This window comes from Nycticebus coucang, chromosome 6 (assembly GCF_027406575.1).
Source record: "Nycticebus coucang isolate mNycCou1 chromosome 6, mNycCou1.pri, whole genome shotgun sequence".
NCBI lineage: Eukaryota > Metazoa > Chordata > Mammalia > Primates > Lorisidae > Nycticebus > Nycticebus coucang.
Window position 1 is genome coordinate 52,785,778 of NC_069785.1, and position 22,637 is coordinate 52,808,414.

A 22,637-nucleotide genomic window follows, 5' to 3' on the forward strand; every position below is an offset into this window, starting at 1 on the left:
TAATCTATATGTCTTGCTTTATGCTGGTACCATACTATGTTGGATACTGTAACTTTGTAGTAAGTTTGGAAATCAGAATGTGAGTACTCCAACTTGTTCTTTTTAAATATTGTTTTGGTGGGCTGTGCCTGTGGCTCAGTGGGTAGGGCACCGGCCCCATATGCCGAGGGTGGTGGGTTCGAACCAAGCCCTGGCCAGCTAAAAACAGCAGTGGCAACTGCAACAAAAAATAGCCGGGCGTTGTGGCAGGTGCCTGTAGTCCCAAGCTATTTGGGAGGCTGAGGCAAGAGAATCACTTAAGCCCAAGAGTTGGAGGTTGCTGTGAGCTGTGATGCCACAGCACTCTACCGAGGGCGACAGAAGAAGACTCTGTCTCAAAAAAAAAAAATTAAATATTGTTTTGGTAATTTTGAGTCCTTACATTTCTGTATACATTTTAGGATCAGCTTATCAATTTCTGGGGGAAAAAAGACAGCTCAGATTTTGATAGTGATTGTAATGAATGTATATGTCAGTTTGAAGATTATTGCTTACTCTTAACAATATTGTCTTCTTATCCATGAACATGATGTGTATTTGCATTTATTTAGATCTTCAAAACTTTCCTTTAACTGTGCTTTATATTTTTCAGATTATAAGAGCAGGCTGGGCACAGTGGCTCACAGCTATAACTCTAGCACCCTGGGAGGCCAAGGTCAGAGGATTGTTTGAGGTCAGGAGGTTGAGATCAGCCTGAGCAAGAGTGTAACCTATCTCTAAAAAAATAGAAAATGTTGCTGGGCGTAGTAGTGCATGCCTGTAGTCTCAGCTTCTCATGAGTCTGAGGAAGGAGGATCACTTGAGCCTAAGAGTTTGAGACTGCAGTGGGTTATGATGACACCACTGTACTCCTGACAAAGTGCGCTATTTTTATGGTGAGTTGTTCGGCAAAGTTGGAGTATGGTTTAAATTTTACTTTTCTGCTCCTTCTGTTTTTTGCAGCTCCTGATTTCTCCAGGGTAGGGAGGGTAAATGGATGACATGTAAATGGGCAAAGGCTGATGCTGTTTATAGTTTTCTCTTGGCTGTGAAATGCCCTCTGTAATAGCAGATGGTCAAATGTCTCTCCTTTGTGGACATTTTGCTAACCCTGTGGGGGATACACCTTTCTGTGCCAAAGGGAATCTTTTCTCTGGATGACCTTTGGAGATTTTTCTCTCACCTTCTATCTTCTACTTGTATATCCTCTCTGTTTGGGGATGGGTGTGGAGGGGCTGTCACTCAGTGGTTAGTTCCCTCAGACAACATTCTTTTAGATAACTCATACGGGGCTACTCGGAATCTTGCCTTGCCAAATGGTAGAAGCACAGTGTGAACCATCTTTGACTCCTCTGGGCTTGTCCTGTTATCCTGGTAGCTCTAGCCACTCTCGTGCCTTCAGAGTTCTCCAGTTAAAGAATATGCATGTGGTCTAAGACTTTTGGAACCCTTAGGTTCTCCTAGGACTCCCAGGCTCCACTCTGAGAGCAAATAGCCTGAGGCAGGTCTGAAAGCTCGTGGACCTAAACTAGCATTTATTCAGGGAGATGCTTGTTGTTCCTGTTGCAGACAGCCTCAACATTTATCAAGATTCTCTTGGAACTCTACATACTTGGCTTGGGGAAGCGTGGGAGGAGAGAAGGAAAAGGAACAGAGCTTCTTCTAGTCCACATGACCTTACATGACTTAGAAAGAGGACCCTACTCCTCAAGATACTTTACTGCCATCTACTGGAAAATTGTCATAATACTATGTAAGTCTCCAATGACTGCGGGGTGAATGGTGCCCCCTGGAGTTGTGCAATATACACCAGGTCCAGCTATATGGAATGTTTCCAAGAAGAGAAATCTCAAAACCCTCTGCTTCAATGAATTTCCTTCAATGACTCCTTTTCCAATGATAATTCATTTCTTATATACAGAGTAAACATGGATAAGAGTTTTATCTTCCTGTAAGTCCTGCAGAGATGTATCTAACATCTTTCTTCCCAATGCAGGAGTATTTATTGCCCATTGTCTTTAATTTTGTTGCCTTGGATGAAATTCTGAGAAAAATCCCATTTTACTTCTTGTTATTTCCATTCATTAGACAACTGTTAGGCAGAAGGCAAAGGTATCCTATGAGGAATCCAGAAGATAACAGTCCTTTACAGAAGTACAGGAGTAAGTGAAGTACAGAGCTGGGTGGGCTGGCTTGCATCTATAATCCCAGCTATTTGGGAGGCTGATGAAGGAGGATCACTTGAGGCCAGGAGTTCCAGTCCAACCTAGGCAACATAGTAAGACCCTGTCTTATTTATTAAATAAGGGTCTTATTTACTTACATAAATAAGTAAATAAAAATAACAAAACAAAGTACAGAATCTCTACAGTAACCATTCCCCCACCTACAGAGTCAGCTGTAACCAGATTTACCTTGGATAAGACTGTGTCCATGAATCTAAAAAGTCCTAGGCATATTTTAGAGCCATGTATATAATAGATATTTGATGAATGAAGGAATGACCAAATAGAGGCCACTGGAGAATCTATTTACTTACAGTCATCTGTTCTAGTCCATCAGGGTATTTCTTTGAGAATCTGCTCATACCAGTTGTCTTAGTTTCCTATGGCTACCATAACAAATACCTACAAAATATATGGCTTAAAACAACAGAAATTTATTCTCTCACCTTTCTTGGGACAAGAAGTCTAAAGTCAAGGTGTTGCCTTTCACTCTGTTGGTGGGATTAGAAACTAATACAGCCTCTATGGAAAGATGTACGGAGAATCCTCAAACAATTCAAAATAGACCTTCCATTTGATCCCATAATCCTATTGCTAGGTATCTATCCAAAAGAAAAAAAAAGTATCACAAGGACATTTGTACTAGATTTCTTTTTTGCAGCTCAATTTACAACCACCAAGATGTGGAATCAACCCAAGTGCCCATCAACCCATGAATGGATTAATAAACTGTGGTATATGTATACCATGGAATACTATTCAGATATAAAAAGATGGAGACTTTACATCTTTTGTATTAACCTGGATAGAGTTGAAACACACTCTTCTTAGTAAAATATCACAAGAATGGAAAAGCAAGTACCTAATGTATTCAATACTAATATGAAGCCAGTAGGTGAACTAATAATACAGGTCTACAAAAGAGAAAAACTAAATTTAATTCAAGCTGGGGCAAGGGGGCAGGACAGAGGGGGCAGAGGGGAGGAAGGGAGGGGGATTATTTTTGTTCCCACCTAATGAGTACAACATAGGCACACCTCCTGGGTGAGGGGCACAATTACAACAAGGACTTTACCTAACGAATGCAAACATTATAGCCTAATGGTTTGTATCTTCATAGTAATCTGAAATGTAAAAAAAATCAAGGTTTTCATGGGGTTGGCTTCTCCTGAATACTGTAACAGAGAATCTCTCCTATCTTCTGGCGTTCTTTGCTTTGTAGCTGCTCAACTCCAATCTCTTACCCTGTTTTCACATGGCTTTTTTCCTGTGTCTTGTGGTTTCAAATCTCCCTCTCTTCTCTCTCTCTTTTTTTTTTTTTTGAGACAGTCTCACTATGTCACCCTGGGTAGAGTGCTGTGGTGTCTCAGCTCGCAGCAACCTCAAATTCTTGGGCTTAAGCAATTCTCTTGCCTCAGCCTCCCAAGTAGCTGGAACCACAGGCACCACCACACGCCGGGCTATCTTTTTGTTGTTGTCATTGTTGTTTAGCAGGTCTGGGCTGTGTTTGAACCTGTCCGCCTCAGTGTATGTGGCCAGCGCCCTAACTACTGAGCTACGGGCACCGAGTCCTTCTCTTTTCTTTTATAAGGACACAGACATCGTCTGTGGTTCCACACTTGTGTCTTACAAGTGAGTGATATTTTTCCCCAGTTGCTTTCCAGCAGACTGTAGGATTCTATTTGGCCAGTGCAAGTGTGGCTTTAACTTTCCATCAGTGTCACCACGAATCATGAGGAACACACCCATCTCTGAAGCCAACACTAATGAGGTCATGTTAGGTGTCTGGACCTTGCATGATAGCAAGCTAAGTGAAGTCACAAGTAGAACATCATCTTGTGCTAATATTTTTGAAAGCCACTGTCATCAAATAAACTGAACTGTAAAAAATGACAGTCTCTTTGCAATACAAAAAGAAAGCTCCATAGTTTTTCCTGAGATTAATTTTTAAAAAATATTCAAATCTCAAAAGTCTCTACTACAAAACTGAAGTGAAAAAAATTGTGCTTCCAGCAAATATGTATAACCGTATCTTCTAAATTAGAATGAACCCACCAAAATACATTGTTTTTTCAGATATGCTGTCTTTAGGGGAACATGGAGGCCTTCTTTCTTTCTTTCTTTTTTTTTTTTTGCAGTTTTTAGACAGGGCGAGGTTTGAACCCACCACCTCCTGCATATGGGGCCAGCGCCCTACTCCTTTTTTTTTTTTTAAGACAGAGTTTCACTATGTCACCCTCCGTAGAGTACCAAGGCATCACAGCTCACAGCAACCTCCAACTCTTGGGCTTAAGAGATTCTTTTGCCTCAGCCTCCCAAGTAGCTGAGACTACAGGCGGACAGCTATTTTTTTGTTGTAGTTGTCATTGTTCTTTTAGCAGGCCCCTGCCCAATTTGAACCCGTCAGCCTCCGTGTATGTGGCTGGCACTCTACCAACTGAGCCACGGGCACCACCCATCTTTTGTGTTTAAATGAAACATTTTATCAAACATATAAGAAACTCTTTCACAAAGTCATCACCAAGTCTCTAGAATTATCAATATTTTTCCATACTTACATAATCTAGTCTTTTTGCTGAAATATTTTAAAGAAAATACTAGATATCATACCATTTAATCCCTATACCTTTTAGGATGCACATCTAAAAATTATAGGCTTTTTCTTACATACCACACACAATACCAGTATCATACTGAACAATAATTCTTCAGAAGCATCTATTACCCAGATTATATTTAAATTGTCATGATTGTCTCAAAAATGTCTTTTTGTGTTTTTGGTTTGTTTAAATCAGAATCACAATAAGGCTCACACATAAGTTAGATTGTTGTGTCTTTTCTTTTCTTTTTTTTTTTTTTGAGACAGAGTCTTACTATGTCACCCTGGGTAGAGTGCCTGGCGTCACAGCTCACAGCAACCTCAAACTCTTGGACTCAAGTGATTCTCTTGCCTCAGCCTCCCAAGTACGTGGGGCTACAGGCACCCACCACAATGCCTGGCTATTTTTTTGTTGTAGTTGTCATTGTCTTTTAGCAGGCCCAGGCTGGATTTGAACCTGCCAACCCTGGTGTATGTGGCCGGCACCCTAACCACTGAGCTATGGGTGCCGAGCCTGTTGTGTCTTTTCAGTCTCCTTTCACCTAATGCAGGATTTTTCACAGTGTTACTTTTGATATTTGGATCAGGTAATTGTTGTGAGGAGCTGTCCTGTGGGGTGCAGGATGCTTAGCAGTATCCTTGGCCTCTATCCCCCAGCTTCCAATAGTGCCTCTCACATTGTGATGGTCAAAAATGTCTCCATTGTCAAATGTCCCCTGAAGACAAAAATCACCCTGGGTTGAGATCACTGAGTTAGTATGGTCCCTTCTCTTTTTTGTATATGACATTAACTTACAGAAGAAGAAACTGGATGAGTCATCTTGTAGAAAGTCTCCCCTTCTGAATTTGTCTGCTCTCTCCTGGTACCATGGAGCATATTCCTCTATCCCCTGTTTCTCTAAGTGGAAAGTAGCTTACCAGAAGCTCAGTTAGATCAGTTTTGTTCAATGATTTTGACAAAAATACTTGATAGTTGGTGACATGTGCCGCACTTCATACTCTATCATGTCAGGAGGCTTAGCATGTCTGCATCATTATTACTTATGCTACTAACTGATTATTTATTAGTTATTGGTCAGGTGATTCAGATGGTAACAATCTGATCCATTCATCGTAAAGTTTTCCATCAACTTTTAATTTAGTGGTTTCATCCATTGATAAGCTTTTTCGGTATCAGTTATTATTAGATTGTAAAATAGAGATTTGCTAATTTGTCAGTTGTTTTATATTAATTGACTCAAGTATTTTTGTAAAGAACTTTCTCCTGTTCAGTATTTGGTTACCCTGAAGTATACCTCATTCAGGAATGGCAGGATATATTCTTAATCATTATTATTATTATTTTAGAGACAGGGTCTCACTCTTGCTCAGGCTGGTCTCAAACTCCAACTGCCACGGCTTCCCAGAGTGCCAGGATTACAGGCATGAGCGACTGCACCCAGCGGCCAATTTTCAAAATAATTATTTGTACCTTAGGTTTCAATACTGTCCAATGTGTGCATATGTGTTTGATTTCTTTTGTTCGCTTTTTGATTATGCATGTTATGAACCCATGGAACTTCTGTGTTTAAATCAGAGGTCAGTATTCTTTTTGATTGTTCATTTTTTCTCCTATATTTGGCTAATGGGAGCTTCTTCATGCTTTCTTTTTTCTTTTTTTTTTCACATCAGATGGGTAATGCGTTGATGTCATCACAAGGTTTGAGGGAGGTGCACCTCACACATGAGCATGAAAACCACTCTTTCTGTTTTTATTCTGTTTTTTCCTAATAAGAAAGTTTAGTCATTATTTCCACGAGGATCTGAGACAGTAAACTGCCTGTCTTTACATGTTTGAAAAAGTGTGTATTATGACTTCATTATTAAGGGTATATGTACCTTACATATACCTTATATATTAAGGGTATATATACCCTTAATAATGTTTGAAAAAGTATGTATTATGACTTCATTATTAAGGGTATATATAACTTATATATACCTTATATATTAAGGGTATATATACCCTTAATAATGTGTGAAAAAGTGTGTATTATGGCTTCATTATTAAGGGTATATATAGATGTTATAACCTTACCATTGTTTTCCTCAGTCCTTTAAAGATATCAACCCACTCTCTTCTGAAATCTAGTGTTTTGATGAGAAGTCTATTATTTTTCTAATGTAATTCTCTTATAGGTATCTTCTTTTTTTCTTTCTGGTAGTTTTCAAAAAATTAATTAGTAAACTTAATATTCTTAGAGCAGTTTTAGGTTCACACAGGAGAAAGTACAGAGAGTTCCCGCGTACCTCCCCTCCCCGCGCATGTTCAACCTCACCTGTTATGGACAACCCAGACCGATGTTATGTTTGTTACAACCAATAAGCCTACGCTGACACATGATTAGCACCCAAAGTGCATGGTTTACATTAGGATTCATTCCTGGTGTTGGACATTTTAGGGATTTTGATGAATGTGTAATGGCATACATCCACAACTGTGGTATCCAACAGAATAGTTTCACTGCCTTAAAAATCTTCGGTGCTCTGCTTATTCATCCCTCCCTCCCTACACTTCCTGGCAGCCACTGACATTTTTATTTACTGTCTCCAAAGTTTTACTTTTTCCAGAATGTCATATGTTTGGAATTATGCAGTATGCAGCCCTTTCAGATGGTTTTCTTTCTCTTAGTAACATGCCTTTACCTCGTCTCCGTTTCTTTTCATGGTTTGATAGCTCATGTCTTTTAGTGCTAAAAAATCAATTACCGTCTTACAATACATATAGAATAGGAAAAAACAACAAACAAAAAAGTTAGTAGTCTGAATGTAGCACGGTTTATTTACCTACTGAAGGATACTTGGTTGCCTCCAAGTACTGGCAACTATGGAGAAAGCTGTTATAAACATTCGTGTGCAGATTTTTGTGTAAACAAATTTTCAATTCCTTTGGTTAAATACCACGGAACATGGTTCTTAAATCCTGTGGTTAGGGTATATTTAGTTTTGTAAGAAACTGCCCAACTCTCTTCCACAGTGGCCGTGCCATTTTGCATCCCCTCCCTGGATGTGGAATTCCTATTGCTCCACATCCTTGCCAGCATTTGATGTTGTAGATGTTTTGAATTTCAGCCATTCTAATAGGTGTGTGATGATTTCTTCTTACTCTTGTTTTAATTGGCAATTTCCTAATGACACATAATGTGGAACATCTTTTCATATGCTTACTTGCCAGTAGTATGAATTCAGACCTTGTGTCCGTGAGGGGCCCAGGCCTGTGTTTCCGATTTCCTTGGACACACTTGATTCATGCCCGACAGACAGCACGATTCTTTGCTACTTCCCTTCCTGAAGTACTTGCTTCTTGCTTTACTACAACAGCAGCCCTCATGGCTCCCGGATTACGTGGGACTTTAGTTTCATCTCCTTATCTTTATTGAAAAAAAACTTATTTAAAAATTTTATGTTTATTTAATTTTTTAAAAATTGTGGTAAAATACACCTAATATAAAATTTTCCATCTTCATTCTTTTTAAGGATAAAATTCAGTGGCATTAAGTATATTCACATTGTCAGCCACCATCACCACCATCTACCTCCAAAGCTTTTCATCTTCCCAAACTGAAATTCGATGCCCCGTAAACAATAACTCCTCATTTCCCCCTCTTCCCAGCCCCTGACAACGTCCATTTTACTTTCTGTTCTATGAATTTGATTACTTTAAGTACCTCATATAAGTGGAATCATACAGTATTTCTGTGTTTGTTTTTTTTGTGTGTGACTGGCTTTTTTCACTTAGCATAATATCCTCAAGATTCATCTATGTGTGATAATGTCCTTTCTTTTTTCTTTTTTTTTTTTCAGTTATTGGCTGAGGTTGGGTTTGAACCCGCTACCTCCAGTATATGGGGCCAGTACCCTACTCTTTGAGCCACAGGCGCCGCCCCAGAACGTCCTTTCTTTTCTAAGATTGAATAACATTCCATTGCATGTATATATCACATTTTATCTGTCTATTCATCCATTGAGGGACACTTGGGTTACTTTCATTTTTTGTCTATTGCAAATAATGTGGCTATGAGCATGGGTGTACAATCAGTAAATCTTGAGTATTTTGTGGACTCAAGGTTCCTTTCTCATACATGCATTAAAACTTTATCCTTCAGCATTAAAACCCTATTTCCAATTTCAAATCCCATAACATAGGCCAGCTCATGCCTGTAATCCTAGCGCTCTGAGAGGCCAAGGTGGGTGGATTGCTTGAGCCCAGGAGTTTGAGACCAGCCTGAGCAAGAGCAACACCCCGTCTCTACTAAAAACAGAAAAACTAGCTGTGCATCCTGGTAGATACCTATAGTTTCATCTACTCTCAAAAACAAACAAACAAACAAACAAAACAAACAAACAAAAAAAACCATAACATGGGGGCACTGGGTATTGGTTATTCTGAAGTTGAGTGTTTAGAATGTAGGACTGGCTCTCCTGTACTTACTTTCTCATCTCTAGAACCAGAACAGTCTAGACCAGTGGTTCTCAACCTTCCTAATGCCGTGACCCTTTAATACAGTTCCTCATGTTGCGGTGACCCCCACACATAAGGAGTGGTGTCTTGGTTCCTAAGACCATTGGAAATATGTGTTTTCCAATGGTCTTAGGCGACCCCTATGAAAGGGGAAAGGGTCGTTCGACCCCCAAAGGGGTCACAACCCACAGGTTGAGAACCGCTGTTCTAGATTTAGACAAAGGATTCAAACCTGCCTTCCTCTGTTGCAACACTTGGCAGGTAGCTGTGAAAGATGTGTGTGTGTGTGTGTGTGTGTGTGTGTGTGTGAGATGCCACTCTGTGCTGTGGCATCATCATACCTCATGGCAACCTCAAACTCTTGGGCTGAAGAGATCCTCTTATCTCAGTTTTTCTATTTTTTTTTTTTTTTGCAGTTGTTGGCTGGGGCCAGGTTTGAACCCACCACCTCCGGTACATGGGGCCGGTGCCGTACTCCCTTGAGCCATAGGCGCTGCCCAGTTTTTCTATTTTTTTTATTATTAAATCATAGCCGTGCACATTAATGTGATCATGGGGCACCATACACTGGTTTTATAGACTGTTTGACACATTTTTATCACACTGGTTAACATAGCCTTCCTGGCATTTTCTTAGTTATTGTGTTAAGACATTTATATTCTACATTTACTAAGTTTCACATGTACTTTTGTAAGATGCACCGCAGGTGTAATCCCACCAATCACCCTCCCTCTGCCCATCCTTCCCCTTCCCCATATTCTTAGGTTATAACTGGGTTATAGCTTTCATATGAAAGCCATAAATTAGTTTCATAGTAGGGCTGAGTACATTGGATACTTTTTCTTCCATTCTTGAGATACTTTACTAAGAAGAATATGTTCCAGCTCCATCCATGTAAACATGAAAGAGGTAAAGTCTCCATCTTTCTTTAAGGCTGCATAATATTCCATAGTATACATATACCACAATTTATTAATCCATTCGTGGATCAATGGGTACTTGGGCTTTTTCCATGACTTAGCAATTGTGAATTGGGCTGCAATAAACGTTCTGGTACAAATACCTTTGTTATGATGTGAGTTTTGGTCTTCTGGGTATATACCTAGTAGAGGAATTATAGGATTGAATGGCAGATCTATTTTTAGATCTCTAAGTGTTCTCCAAACATCTTTCCAAAAGGAATGTATTAATTTGCATTCCCACCAGCAGTGTAGAAGTGTTCCCTTTTCTCCACATCCACGCCAACATCTCTGGTCTTGGGATTTTGTGATATGGGCTAATCTTTCTGGAGTTAGATGGTATCTCAAGGTAGTTTTGATTTGCATTTCTCTGATGATTAAAGATGATGAGCATTTTTTCATATGTCTGTAGGCCGTGTGCCTGTCTTCTTCAGAGAAGTTTCTCTTCAAGTCCCTTGCCAAGCCTGCGATGGGATCACTTGTTCTTTTCTTGCTTATACGTTTGAGTTCTCTGTGGATTCTGGTTATTAAACTTTTGTCGGAGACATAACCTGCAAATATCTTCTCCCATTCTGAGGGCTGTCTGCTTGCTTTAATTAGTGTGTTCGTGGCTGTGCAGAAGCTTTTTAGTTTGATCAGGTCCCAGTAGTGTATTTTTGAAGCTGCTTCAATTGTCCCGGGTGTCCTCCTCATAAAATACTCGCCCAGACTGATTTCTTCAAGGGTTTTCCCTGCACTCTCTTCTAGTATTTTTATAGTTTCATGTCTTAAGTTTAAATCTTTAATCCCGTGAGAGTCTATCTTAGTTAATGGTGAAAGGTGTGGGTCCAGTTTCAGTCTTCTACAGGTTGCCAGCCAGTTTACCCAGCACCATTTGTTAAATAGGAAATCTTTTTCCCAGTGGATGTTTTTAATTGGCTTGTCAAAGATCAAATAACGGTAAGTAGCTGGGTTCATCTCTTGGTTCTCTATTCTGTTCCAGACATCTACCTCTCTGTTTTTGTGCCAGTACCATGCTGTTTTTATCACTATCAATTTATAGTATAGTCTGAGGTCTGGTAGCGTAATTCCTCCTGCTGTGTTTTTGGTTCTGAATAATGTCTTGGCTATTCAAGGTTTTTTCTGATTCTGTATAAAACGAAGCATTATTTTTTCAAGATCTTTAAAGTATGACAGTGGAGCTTTAATAGGGATTGCATTAAAATTCTATATTGCTTTTAACAATGTTGATTCTTCCCAGCCATGAGCATGGTATGTTTTTCCATTTGTTACCATTTTCAGCTATTTCTTTTCTTAGAGTTTCATAGTTCTCTTTATAGAATCTTTCACATCCTTTGTTAGATAAACTCCCAAATATTTCATCTTCTTTGGCACTACTGTGAACAGAATAGAGTCCTTAACTGTTTTTTCAGCTTGACTATTGTTGGTATATATAAAGGCTACTGATTTATGAATGTTGATTTTGTAACCTGAGACACTGCTGTATTCCTGGATCACTTCTAAGAGTTTTGTAGTAGAATCCCTGGTGTTTTCCAGATATACAATAATATCATCTGCAAAGAGCAAAAGTTTGATCTCTTCTGACCCTATATTGATACACTTGATCGCCTTTTCTTCCCTAATTGTGATGGCTAAAACATTACAATGTTAAAGAGCAGTGGAGACAATGGACAGCCTTGACTGGTTCCTGATCTGAGTGGAAATGATTTCAATTTAACTCCATTCAATACGATATTGGCTGTGGGTTTGCTGTAGATGGCCTCTATCAGTTTAAGAAATGTCCCTTCTACACCAATTTTCTTAAGTGTTCTGATCATGAAGTGATGCTGGATATTATCAAAAGCTTTTTCTGCATCAATTAAGAGAATCATATGGTCTTTGTTTTTAATTTGTTTATGTGCTGAATTATACTTATAGATTTACGTATATTTAACCAGCCTTGAGACCCTGGGATAAAACCGACTTGGTCGTGATATATAATTTGTTTGATGTGTTGCTGGATTCTGTTTGTTAGGATCTTGTTGAATATTTTTGCATCGATATTCGTTAGTGATATTGGTCTATAATTTTCTTTTCTTGTTGGGTCTTTTCCTGGTTTGGGGATCAGGGTGATGTTTGCTTCATAGAATGTGTTGGGTAGTCTTCCTTCTTTTTCTACATTTTGGAACAGGTTGAGTAATATAGGTACCAGTTCCTCTTTAAGGGTTTGGTAGAATTCTGATGTGAAGCCATCTGGTCCAAGGCTTTTCTTTTTAGGGAGATTTTGTATGGTTGATGGTATTTCAGAACTTGATATAGGCTGTTCAACATTTCCACTTGATTCTGGCTAAGTTTTGGAAGGTGACGTGCTTCCAAGTGTTGGTCTATTTCTTTCAGATTTTCATATTTCTGAGAGTAGAGTTTCTTGTAATATTCATTAAGGATTTTTTGAATTTCCAAAGAATCTGTTGTTATTTTGTCTTTGTTGTTTCTGATTGATGAAATGAGAGATTTTACTCTTTTTTTTCCTGGTTAGGTTAGCCAAAGGTTTATCTATTTTATTGACCTTTTCAAAAAACCAACTTTTTGATTTATTGGTCTGTTGTATAATTCTTTTGTTTTCAATTTCATTTAATTCTTTTTTTTTTTTTTGCAATTTTTGGCCAGGGATGGGTTTGAACCCGCCACCTCTGGCATATGGGGCCGGTGCCCTATCCCTTTGAGGCACAGGCACCACCCCAATTTCATTTAATTGTGCTCTAATTTTGGTCATTTCTTTTCTTCTACTGGGTTTGGGGTTGGAAGTTCTTCCTTTTCCAGTTGCTTGAGATGTCCCATTAAGTTGTTAACTTCCTCTCTTTCTGTTCTCTTGGGGAAGGCTTGCAGTGATATAAATTTTCCTCTTAGGACTGCCTTTGCAGTATCCCAGAGGTTCTGATAATTCATGTCTTCGTTGTTGTTTTGTTCCATAAATTTGGCAATTTCCTTCTTAATCTCATCTCTGACCCAGCTATCATTCAGCATAAGGTTATTTAACTTCCATGTTTTTGTATGAGTATATAGATTCCTGTTGTTACTGAGTTCAACTTTTATTCCATGGTGGTCCGAGAACATGCAAGGAATAATTTCTATTCCTTTAAATTTACTGAGGTTAGACTTGTGACCTAAGATGTGATTGATTTTGGAGTATGTTCCGTGGGCTGATGAGAAGTATGTGCATTCAGTTTTATTGGGATGAAATGTTCTGTAAATGTCTGCTAAATCCAAATGTTGGATGGTTAGTATTAAATCTAAAATTTCTTTGCTCAGCTTCTTATTGGAGGATCTATCCAACACTGCCAAAGGAGTGTTGAAATCTCTGACTATTATGGAGCTGGAGGAAATCAAGTTGCTCATGTCTGTTAGAGTTTCTCTTATAAATTGAGGTGCATTCTGTTTGGGTGAGTAAATATTAATAATTGAAATCTCATCATATTGAGTATTACCCTTAACAAATATGAAGTGACCATTCTTATCCTTCTTTACTTTTGTTGTTTTAAAGCCTATTGTATCTGCAAATAGAATTGCAACACCTGGGCGGCGCCTGTGGCTCAGTGAGTAGGGTGCCGGCCCCATATACCGAGGGTGGTGGGTTCAAACCCAGCCCCGGATGAATTGCAGCAAAAAAATAGCCAGGCGTTGTGGCGGGCACCTGTAGTCCCAGCTGCTCGGGAGGCTGAGGCAAGAGAATCACATAAGCCCAAGAGGTTGCTGTGAGCCGTGTGATGCCACGGCACTCTACCAAGGGCAGTAAAGTGAGACTCTGTCTCTACAAAAAAAAAAAAAAAAAAAGAATTGCAACACCTGCTTTTTTCTGATTACTATTTGCCTGAAATATGGATGACCATCCTTTCACCGAGTCTATATTTATTTTTTAAGGTGAGATGTGATTCTTGTATGTAGCAAATATCTGGCCTGAGTTTTTGTATCCAGTCAGCCAACCTGTGCCTCTTTAGAGGATAGTTTAAGCCATTAATATTAATGGAGAATATTGATAAGTCTGGTAAAATTTTGGGTACTGAGTTTTTTGAAAGTCCAGTGGACATTTTTAATCCTCTTGCCACTGTGGAAGTTGGAGTTTGATCAAAAGTTTCTGAGTGAGTTTATTTTTGTGGTAGAGGATTGGGCTGGTCATTATGGAGGATAGGTCTGAGAATACCCTGAAGAGCTGGTTTGGTTATGGCAAATTTCTTCAACATATGAGTGTCATTAAAGTATTTAATTTCTCCATCATAAATGAAACTCAGTTGAGCTGGATACAGGATCTGGAGTTGAAAGTTATTTTGTTTTAGGAGATTGTGATGAAAATGTGTCAAATGGTCTATGAAGCGAATGTATGATGCCCCATGATCATACCAATGTATACAGTTATGATTTAATAAAAATAAATAAATAAATAATAAAAGTCGATGACCACCCTCTTCTGGCTTGAAAAATTTCACAGAGACATCTACAGTCATTTTAATTTTCTTCCCTTTATAGGTAATGGATTTCTTACATCTGGCTGCTTTCAGAATTTTCTCCTTCATATTAACTTTAGTGAAGTTAATTATGATATGCCTGGGGGATGTCTTATTCAGGTTGAGTTGTGCTGGGGTTCTGAAACTGTCTGCTATCTGAATTTCAGAATCTTTTGGCATGTCTGGAAAATTCTCTTTCATAATTTCATGGAGAAGGGCCTCTGTGCCTTGTGAAGCCTCTTCATAGCTTTCAGGGATTCCAATGAGGCAGATATTAGCCTTCTTCGAATTATCCCCAGAGCTCTCTGAGAGAATGATCCATTTTTGCTCTCCATTTCTCTTCCTCTTTGAGAGTTTGTGAGCGTTCAAAAGCTTTGTTTTCAATGTCAGAAATCCTTTCTTCTGCTTGCTCCACTCTGTTACTGAACAATTGTACTGTATTTTTCAGATCTTTGAGGGCTGCAAATTCTTGCTTCAGTGTGTCAAAATCTTTGGTGGTTTTGTCTTTAAATTCATTTAATTCTTGAGACAACTTTTGAATTTCTCCTCGAATTTCTAATTCCAACTTTTGAATTGCTCCTCGAATTTCTAATTCCAATTTTTCCTCCATTCTATTAATCTTGTTTACAATCCAAATTCTGAATTTGTTTTCTGAAATCTCAGCCAGCTATTTATGAATGGGATCTTCAGTTACATCTGCCATATCTTTCCTGGGGTGGGGGAGAGTTGATCTATTCTGGTTATTCTTGTTACCAGAGTTTTTCCACTGATTCCACCCCATGATTATTTTACAACGTTTGACTTTTCCCCTGGAGCTTTGTCAAGGACCCGTACAGTGCTACGGCCTGAGAAACTGGGGACCTGTTTGGTGTGGTGGGGCTAAGTGGCTCTGTCTTGTTTTCAGTCTCAGGGGGCTTGCGTTTCAATCCCAGATCTGTCCCACAGTGGTTGCCACCTCCAGTTTTTCTATTTTTATAGAGACAGATTTCACTTTTGCTCAGGCTGGTCTTGAGCTCCTGAGATCAGGCAATCCACCTGCCTTAGCCTCCCAGACTGCTTAGATTACAGGCATGAGCCACCAAGACCAACCAGATGTTTTCTTGCTTGTCCTATTTGCTTTATTAGAATTGGAAGCCAAAAGGTTTTACCTTCAAGGCAAAAGATTTTAATTGTCTCTGTGTGCTTTCTCTCATGCAATGACGTGGGAAAATGGCAACATGCATGCTGCTGAACTTGTTGGGATGAACATGAAGGTAGAAGCCACAGCCTTAGGATTCTGAGCAAGTGAAGTCAGACCTCAGAATTCATCAAGTTCCAGTTTTAAGGCCCATGGGGTATCCTAGAAGTTTTTGTTTTTGTTTGTTTGTCTGTTGGCCATTGAGCATAAGCAGAGAAGAACCTATGGCTGTGACGGCTGCCTGCAGGCCTGAATGCAGAAGTATTTACCTGAGCCATTTGGGAGAAAGTCCAGTCTTCCCCAGCTAATGGAAGAGGGCCTCTCTTTTCACTTGCACCTACCTCTCAGCCTTTAGATAAGGCACCTATATTCAATTTTGCATAAAGTGGCTGACTTCAGAGCAGCCAAAGCAGGAGTGAAATCAACTTGGTGAATCTCAGACCAATACTATATGGGGTAACAGAGGTTAGGTTTGCCTGAGATGAGATGGACATGACACGAAAGAGAAGGACTAATGAATACAATAGAATGGAATGAGTTATGATGTACTTTTGGAATATAAAAACAGAAATACTTTATATCCTCTATGGTTTTGTTGCCTAAAGATACTGAAGATGTGGAATATTAATCCCCCTACCTTTAGCTTACTGTCTTGATTGCTACCCTTAACTCTGAAACAGTCTTATGAGGAGAGAGACCAGGACATAATGTGGTCTGCTGCTGCCTTTATCCAAGTTCAGAGAAAGACATCTTGTATACATTGTGACAAAAGATGGAAGATTTGTTGGGCATGTTTCCAGAGAAATCTAGGTCTGAAAATGGGCTCGTTTGCTATCCATCTTTAATTACTAGATAGATTGGTGGTGCCTATGGCTCAGTGGGTAGGGCGCTGGCCTCATATACCAAGGGTGGCAGGTTTGAATCTGGCCCCGGACAAACTGCAACAAAAAAATAACTGGGTGTTGTGGTGGGCGCCTGTAGTCCCAGCTACTCGGGAGGCTGAGGCAAGAGAATCACTGAAGCCCAGGAGTTGGAGGTTGCTGTGAGCTGTGACGCCACAACACTCTATTGAGGGTGATAAAGGATAAAGTGAGACTCTGTCTCTAAAAAAAAAAAAAAAAAAATTACTCGATAGATTAGGTATTAGCAATTACCTTGATTAAGAAATTCTAGTGTAGGGTGGCGCCTGTGGCTCAAAGGAGTAGGTCATCAGCCCCATATGCTGGAGGTGGCGGGTTCAAACCCAGCCTCGGCCAGAAACTGCAAAAAAAAAAAAAAAAACTACTACTGTAGTGGGAAGTGTGCAGATGGGAATGTGTGTTGTACCAAGCTAATCTCCTACACACTCTCATATGCACAGAGCATTTGCATTTTAAGCAAATCTCTTTTCTATATTTTATTGGTCATAGCATAATTTTATGTGAACTACAAATATACCAGGGATTACACTTTCCTTCCCGTAATTAGTTGTACAAATCACATACTCTTACCAACTCCTCCAAGCAGTTTACTTTGCATCGTAACTTCAGTTCATCTCAGTGCTCCCTGCACCTATACATGATACCCTCCTCCCTGAAAAAAGTTTATTCTTTTTCACTGACTGCTTTTGTTCTGAACAAATTCCTTTTTATGTACTTTTACAGTTTGTTGGCATTATGCTGCCCTCTCCCCTCCTTTCCCAGCCAGGTTCAGATAGTTGGAGCATTGTGAGTTCTCTCCCTCTTTTTTTTTCTGAGTCAGAGTCTCAGGCTGTCACCCTGGGTCGGGTGCCATAGCATCATAGCTCACAGCAACCTCCAACTCGGGTTCAAGCAATCCTCTTGCCTCAGTTTTTTTATTTTTTGTAGAGATGGGGGGTCTCACTTTTGCTCAGGGTGGTCTTAAACTGGTGAGCTCAAGTAATCCACCCGCCTCAGCCTCCCAGAGTGCTAGGATTACAGGCGTGAGCCACTGCGCAGGCCAGTTCTCTCCCTTTTCTAATTGACTCTTTCCTGCCTCCTATACTCCCTGACCCCTTTCTTGTCTCTGGCTTCTCCAATCTCTTTTTCATCTTGCTCTTCCTTTGTCCAGGTTTATAGCAGCCTGCAAGAAATGTGTTTAGTAGGAAGAAGCTCTCTGTACATTGCTTCTTTGCTGGTATTTTTAGCTTTCATGTAGACTCTGGGAGTTCTGCTGCAGTGACATTCCACGGAGGAAAGCTGGACGCTAGAGAAAGGGGAGAGGAAGTTGGGGAAATAAAGAGGGGAGGGAAGGAGAGAGGGACTCAACAAGCTAATGCAGGACATTTTGGTGTGAACTCTTAGAATAAACACACTTTTATAATATTTTACTATTTACAGAATGCTTTTTATATGTGTTACCTGATTTATATGTGGCATGAGTATACATCTTCACATTTTGCAGATGAGGAAATTGGAGCGATAAATTAAGAATAAAACATACAGTGATGACGCAGGTTATAAAAGCAAGATTGGGATTTGAGGCTTCTGACTTCAGCTCTCTTTCTCCTCCCACCATTCTGCAATGCCAAGAAAAGCCTTGGGTTTGTGCTCAGGGAGAATGCAAGTTGCCTTTCTAAAGGCTGTGCTTTTGGCTGGTGCCTTTGGCTGGTGTGGTGGCTCATGCCTGGATTCCCAGCACTCTGGGAGCCTGAGGTGGGTGGATTGCTTGAGCTCAGGAATTCAAGATCAGCCTAAGCAAGATGAGACCCCCCCATCTCTACTAAAAATAGAAAAACTAGCTGAGCGTTGTGGCGGATGCCTATAGTCCCAGCTACTTGGGAGGCTGAGGCAAGAAGATCTCTTGAGCCCAAGATTTTGGGGTTGCTGTCAGCTATGATGATGCCAGGGCACTCTATCCAAGGTGACAGCATGAGACTCTGTCTCAAAACAGAAACAAAGAAACAAAAGGTTGTGCTTTTCAAATTAAAAAAACCAAAAGGCAAGACATAGGTTCTAGGTTACCAAGATTAATGTTTCTTATAGTAACAGAATAATTTAAAAGTAAGTTTTTTTTGTTGTAGCAACAAAGAATGTTGCTCCCCGTTAGGAACCAACAGAAGAATGAATAAAAGTTTGAAGAATAAATCTGCGTAAAGGTAAATATAAGACAACTTTTTAAATTCCTGAGGTATTGACAGAGCATTTGATCTAATTTCCAAATGAGCAGAAAGTTCTCTTTCTGGAACAGCTTTGCTACAATCCCATGTAGAGGGAGGAAGATGGACATGGAGACCATTCAGGCCCCTTCCAGCAAGGAAAGGGTGGCAGACTTCCTAGTAGGTCATTTTAACTTTTTCTGATTTCAAAATCTTATAGATTGTATCATTTTTTGCCCTTTCTGTGTCTTTGGAAACTACCCATTCTACCTTAAAGCACCTCCAAAAGCACCAGGGCAAACATGCTGAGCAAGGAGCTTATTGAACTTAAGGTCTCTAGAAAACAGACTGCTGTGTCACTGCATTTGGAAAGCAATCATTTCAGGCAGGTGATAGTCTAGCACAATAAACAGATAAAACTGCCCTGTCATCTGATCTCCTGCAGCCATTCTGGTGAGAAGAGATTCCTGTTAGGAGCTTGAGCAGGGAGTTCTGGCCAGGAGACCTCTGCTTTGCTAGGTTCCTGACCTCTCCCCTCCCAAGTTAGAGGTTGACTTGCAGCTCTCCCCGCAGACTGCTCCATAATAGGATGCAATACAGAGAAAATTCCAGCAAAACACTGGAATGTCTGAGTTAAGAAAGCTCTTTGTAAATTAAGAAGAAAAATAAAGTTCAGCAGCATAATCCTATCTCTAAGCCAAATCTGGATAATATTAAAGGACTTCCGAATAACACCGTTTAACTCCTTTTTGGCCATAATTACAACAGTCTGCATTGGGAGGGATCTCCCCTCCTCCCCCTACAAAAGCAAAACAACACTCTTTACCTCATGAACTTACTATTTAAACTGTGGAAAGATGGGGGTGGGGGGATTGGGGAGGGAAGTGAGAATAAAGAATGTAAAGTAGGATGATGGTAAGGAAATGCCCCGCTCTTAAAGACCTTAAAAAATTGTAATGCCAAGATGTGCTCGAAGAATTTCTTCCACTCCACTGAGACCAGAGTCTATTGACTCTGATACCCTCCAGCTCCCTTCACTCCCATAATGTGGTCACATCCCTTCTCAGCCAGCTTCTGTTCACAGTCCTGGCATGAACCCTCATCTCTGCCTTTCTCTCCTTTCAGAGTATAGTATATGTAGGCCTGGCAAAATCCTAACTCTTCTTAAAATCAACTCTTGCCTACTTCATGTTTAAAAGCATTTGGGTGGGGGTGACCCGTAACCATACTGACTAGGCTCGCTTTAAGTTCATGATCACGGACATCCTGGGGCTGTCCCCCTTGTCTGGCTCTTCCACCACATGGTCTGCTCCCTTAGACACAGGTCGCACCTGCTCCCTGTTTCTACTCTCCTTGGATCACTTTGCTTACTATTTTCTTAATTTGAATAATCAGCGGAATACTTCCATGGGCTCCCATGACCCCATTTTTTCACATGCTTGTTGGTCATTTGTCTATCTTCTTTTGAAACACTTCTGTTCACATCTTTTGCCCAGTTTCTTTCTTTCTTTCTTTTTTTTTAAAGGGTTAACTTAACAAGGATTTATTCACAGGAACACATGTAAGTAGAGAAAAATAACAGAAAAGCTAAACAAATGAAATGAAGAGGATCCAAACCAACTTTCACTCTGTAGCTTTTGACGTGCACTCTATGTACATCTATCTAGGGCACAGAGGGCCACCAACATGAGCCAATACAGTGTAGGAACCCTGCATTCCAGCCATTAACTTAAACATATCTTTAAGATCATGCTTTGAAAAAAAAAAAAGCTTAGAAGGCATTATGTTTTTTGCCCAGTTTTTAATGGGGTTGTTTGTTTTTTCCTGAGGATTTGTTTGAGTTCTGTGTAGATTCTGGACCTCAGCCCTTTATCGGAAGAATAGTTTGTAAATATTTCTCTCATTCCGTAGGTTGCCTATTCACTCAGTTGATTATTTCCTTTGCTGTCCAGAAGTTTTTAATTTAATCAAGTCCCATGTATTTATTTTAGTTCTTGCTGTGTTTGACATTGAGGTCTTAGTCACAAATTTTTTGCTTAGGCCATTATCTAGAAGAGTTTTTCCTATGTTTTCTTCTACATTTTTTATGATTTCATGCCTTACATTTAAGTCTTTTGTCCATCTTGAAGTTTTTTTATTTTTTTGAGACAGAATCTCACTAGGTCGCCCTTGGTAGAGTGCTGTAGTGTCACAGCTCACAGCAACCTCAAACTCTTGGGCTTAAGCGATTCTCTTGCTTCAGCCTCCCAAGTAGCTGGGACTACAGGGACCCGCCATAACGCCTGGCTATTGTTGTTTAGTAGGCCCCGACCCAGTTTGAACCCACCGGCCCCGGTGTATGTGGCTGGTGCCCTAACCACTAAGCTACAGGTGCCGATCCTGAATTAATTTTTGTATATGGAAAGAGATGGGGTCCTATTTCATTCTTCCTCATGTGGCTATCCAGTTTTCCCAGCATCAGTTACCGAATAGGACTTCCTATCCTCAGTATATGTTGTCCGCTTTGTCATAGATTGGTTGGTCGTAGTAGATGGTTTTATTTCTGGGTTCTCTATTCTGTTCCATTGTTCCATGACTCCACTTTTATACTGGCACCATGCTGCTTTGTTACTCTAGCCTCATAATAGAATTTGAAGTCAGGTAATGAGATATCTCCAGATTTGTTATTTTTGCTTAAGATTTCTTTGGCAATTTAGGCTCTTTTTTGGCCTCAATTGAAGCTGAGAATCATTTTTTCTAGATCTGTGAAATATGACATTGATATTTTCATGGCTATTATGTTAAGCCTGTAAATCACTTTGGGCAGTATGGATATTTTAACAATGTTGATCCTACCAATCCATGAATATGGGATATTTTTCTATTTGTTTGTGTCAGCTACAATTTCTTTCAAGAGTGATTCATAGTTCTCTTGTAAAGACTCACCTCCTTGTTTACATACATTCCTAGCTATCTTATTTTCTTTGTAGCTATTGTGAATCGTATTGAGTCCTTGATTTGACCGTTCTTAGCATTTAGATATGCTACTGATTCGTATACATTGATTTTGTAATCTGAGACTTTGCTGAATTTATTTATCAATTCTAGGAGTCTTTTGGTGGAGGCTTTAGAGTTTTCTAGATACCAGATCATATCATCAGCAAATGGGGGTAGTGTGACTTCCTCTTTCTTCATTTGAATGTCCTTTATTTCTTTCTCTTGATTGATTACTCTTGCTAGGATTTCCAGTACTATGTTGAATAAAGAGGTGACAGTGGGCACCCTTGTCTTGTTCCAGCTCCTAGGGGGAATGCTTTCAACTTTTCCCCATTCAGTATGATGATGGCTGTGAGCTTTGTCATATATTGCTTTAAATTTTGAAATATCTTTCTTCTGTGCCTCATTTGTTGAGGATTTTTACCATGAAAAGATGCTGGATTTTATCAAATGCTTTTTCTGGATCTACTGAGATGATCATATGGTCTTTGTTTTTGCTTCTATTGATGTGATGAATCAACATGTGTTGATTTGCATGTTGAACCTTCTTTGTATCCCTGGGATGAAACCCACTTGATCACGGTGGATTATCTTTCTGATGTGCTGT

The 22,637-nt window shown here is 39.7% G+C and overlaps 1 pseudogene; it reads right to left on the minus strand.

Annotated features, from left to right (window-relative positions):
• Nucleotides 1–6,507: 6,507 nt before the first annotated feature.
• Nucleotides 6,508–6,622, minus strand: LOC128589549 (uncharacterized; annotated as a pseudogene).
• Nucleotides 6,623–22,637: the final 16,015 nt, after the last annotated feature.